Genomic DNA, 3,647 nt, shown 5'->3' with positions numbered 1-3,647 from the left:
GTTCCAAACGTCGTGGCCTCCCCTTGTGAGTAGCGGCGCGCTATTTATAGGCACTACGTATTGCGATCACAACGCTATCTGCTACATTTTCGAACTAATTTGAAACATCTGTATAAAATTTTTACAGCTTCAAATGGCTCTGAGCACTATGGGACTAAACATCTTAGGTCATAAGTCCCCTAGAACTTAGAACTACGTAAAGCTAACTAACCTAAGGACACCACAGACACACCCATGCCCGAGGCAGGATTCGAACCTGCGACCGTACCAGTCCCGCGGTTCCGGACTGCAGCGCCAGAACCGCTGGACCACCGCGGCCGGCTTACAGCTTCCACAATAAACATACGGTTTGTTGCAGTCGTCAGTCGACGATAGTTTTCGAGATGCTTAATTTTGAAGTCAGAGACTCCTTCGCTGGACACCCGTAACTATGTTACGGAGGACTGAGAAGAATAAGCTCTCATTCGTTTCTCCCGTTTGCAGCGCCCTGACTAAAACTGTCGAAAAGGAGATAACGAGCGAGCCAGTGTCACTTCGGCCGTGAGGTTTTCCCAGCGAATTCCCCTGGTAGCAGACGGCGGAATGAACAGTCCCGCAGCGGCAGCGCTTTCGTAAGCCACACGTGTGCGGCCGCGCCTCTGCTGACGGCGCTCGCCGCCGTGTTTTGTTTACACCCCCCGCACGCAGCGGCCCGCGGCAGGTGCTCGCCAGCACGTCCGCGCGCCCTATCTAATGCATTACAGTGGCACGCCGCGGCACACACAGCCTCGGCAAACGCCGCGCCGTGCGTCACCAGAGCCTTACCGAAGGGGTGGCGAGATAAGGACGCAGCACAGAGGGGGGGTGTGAAAACTGGCCAGTTAAAATAATGCGGTTTAAGAATTAACTGGGAGGGGTACGTGAGTTTTACCTCTCTCCTGTCCACGAGAATTCGTCTTTCTGATTAAGCCACTGTAAAAAATCGATGTTTGGTCCCAGCATCATAAACAAACGACTGACACGGAATAGACGTCAATCGCTAATATGGTATACGTTGCAGTGACGCGCTTGGTTCCCGCTGCTGCCGTCTACAGAACTAATTCATGTCAAGCAATGTAGTGCTTGATGGTGCTCCCCTTCAGTATTGTCGCATCTGAAGGGTCGGCGAGCGGCTGCTAAAGCAAATACGCTCAAGCGGCCCCTACATCGTCAATAATATCCAGAATATTATCCGGATGCGCAATAACATCAATCGTGTAGGAGTGAGATTGAGTGGTGGCGCAGTAGCTTTGACTACTTCAAAAACTGTGGGAATATATTGCATTGGCTGGAAATACTTGATCGTCTCTGGATAATATTGACTGCATCGTTGACACTCTCGAGTGCTATACAAGCCAAAGATAGGGTTTGTTGTGGTTTGGAAAATGAGCTCAAAACAAGACGAAAGAACATCACCATGGAAGTGCATGGAAATGTATAAATCATTGCTGGGATTGTGGGATGTTAGCGCAGAGGAGTACAAAAACAGAACTGCTAAGAATGACGAGTATTACGATGCTAATCTAAACTACGTCCGAACAGTTTGTAAATAGGCTGTTTAGGTTTTTATGTTGGTAACGCCACGTAGTGCTCTGTATGAAAATCACTGACTGTGCTGTGTGCAGTCTGTGGCTATTGGCATTTTTGGAATATTTGCTATTGTAGTGTTGAGCAGTTGGAATAGCGCAGTTGAATAGCGCGTAGCGTTGCGCAGTTGGAGGTTAGCCGCCAGCAGTGATGGATGTGGGGGGAGAGAGGCCAAAGTTTTGACATGTTAATATGAGCGAACGAGCTGGACGTCAGAAAAAGAAAATTTGCCAAACTGGATGTCACAAATTATATATGATGACTTTTGAACATTATTAAGGTAAATACCTTGTTTGTTCTCTATCAAAATCTTTCATTTGCTAACTATCAATATCGGTAGTTAGTGCCTTCAGTATTTAGTCTTTCATTTAGCTGGCGGTATTGGCGCTCGCTGTATTGCAGTAGCCCGCAGCTCGTGGTCGTGCGGTAGCGTTCTCGCTTCCGACGCCCGGGTTCCCGGGTTCGATTCCCGGCGGGGTCAGGGATTTTCTCTGCCTCGTGATGACAGAGTGTTGTGTGCTGTCCTTAGGTTAGTTAGGTTTAAGTAGTTCTAAGTTCTAGGGGACTGATGACCATAGATGTTAAGTCCCATAGTGCTCAGAGCCAATTTTTGTATTGCAGTAGATAGAGTTGCGAAGATTTTTATGAGGTAAGTGATTCATGAAAGGTATAGGTTATTGTTAGTCAGGGCCATTGTTTTGCAGGGATTGTTGAAAGTCAGATTGTGTTGCGCTAAAAATATTGTGTCAGTTTAATGTTGATCAGAATAAGTAAAGAGAGAAATGTCTGAGTACGTTCAGTTTTGCTCAGTTGTTTGAAAATCAAATAACGTAGAGGTTTACCAGCACATTCATTTATACTTTTCCAAAGGGGACGTTTTAAGGTCTCTAAAGACCCAAAGGTACTGACCGACCGCCGTATCATCCTCCGCCTACAGGCGTCCCTCGATGCGGATATGGAGATGCGTGTGGTTAGCACACAGCTCTCCCGGCCGTTGCCAGTCTTCGTGACCGCTCCACGGTTTGACTCTCAAGGGTTGAGAGCAACCCGCTCGCCAACAGCGCTCGGTAGACTGGACGATCACCCATCCAAGTGCTAGCCAAGCCCGACAGCGCTTAACTTCGGTGATCTGATGGGAACCGGTGTTATCACTGCGGCAAGGCCGTTGGACCTATTCGTTGCTCAGAAAATATAGGAAACTGCCACGAAGGAAAACGCTATTAAAAAATTTAACACACAGCTACGAATAAAATTGATAGATATAGATTTATCTCTGAACATTCGTTACGTACCAGAATATAATTAGTTACTGCACTTATTACTGAATGCTACGTTTTTATAATAATGTCTCAAATACAGTGAGGTGAAACTGTACCTGTAAAATTCCAAGTCTTCGAAAGAATTGCCAGCAGCAAGGTATCGTAGCGTAATAGGGAAGCGATCACTTGGTGAAACAGCGTCGCTCATTGTTGCGCATGCGCAACACGAGTAGCAGGCCGTAGCGGAAAACATCAGCCGCCTCAGTGTTGCGTGGAAAGCGGGCTTGTGTTGCATAGTTAGTAGCTCCACTTCTGACGTGGAGATACTAACATGGGCGGATTGCCCAGTGGAGATTCGGTCCAGTGCCCAAAGCAGCGCTACAGTTGGATTAATTCATTCATTATTCACACACCGTATTGTAACGTTAACTAATGAATGCTCTGCATATTTAAATCGCGACCTGTAACACACTAAACGCTAGTTGTCACAAAATTTGTATGTTTCTTCAGGTCGCAACAATTTTTGGGCTATCACACATCATTTTAGTTAATGTATTGAGTCAGGTTCAATATTGTAACATCTGTACGTTCAAAGGAGAAGTTATTGACAACAACGTGCGTTCTACGCTGGAGCTAAAAACGCTGTAGAAAGAACGCTGTGGCCCCGCAGACACGTCGGACGGCAACCTGCTCAACTTCCGCGTTCTGCAGGCTCATTGCCTTTCGTAAAATTTCGTCGTAGGTAGTCTCTTCGCAAAGTAAATCTCTTTACATTCAGATCTC

General features: G+C 46.8%; 1 pseudogene; it reads right to left on the bottom strand.

Annotated features, from left to right (window-relative positions):
• Positions 1 to 2,657: 2,657 nt before the first annotated feature.
• On the bottom strand, positions 2,658 to 2,775 carry LOC126413370 (5S ribosomal RNA; annotated as a pseudogene).
• Between the last annotated feature and the right edge of the window lie 872 nt (positions 2,776 to 3,647).

Source organism: Schistocerca serialis, chromosome 7, assembly GCF_023864345.2.
Source record: "Schistocerca serialis cubense isolate TAMUIC-IGC-003099 chromosome 7, iqSchSeri2.2, whole genome shotgun sequence".
Taxonomy (NCBI): domain Eukaryota; kingdom Metazoa; phylum Arthropoda; class Insecta; order Orthoptera; family Acrididae; genus Schistocerca; species Schistocerca serialis.
This window is presented reverse-complemented; position numbering and strand designations above follow the sequence as displayed.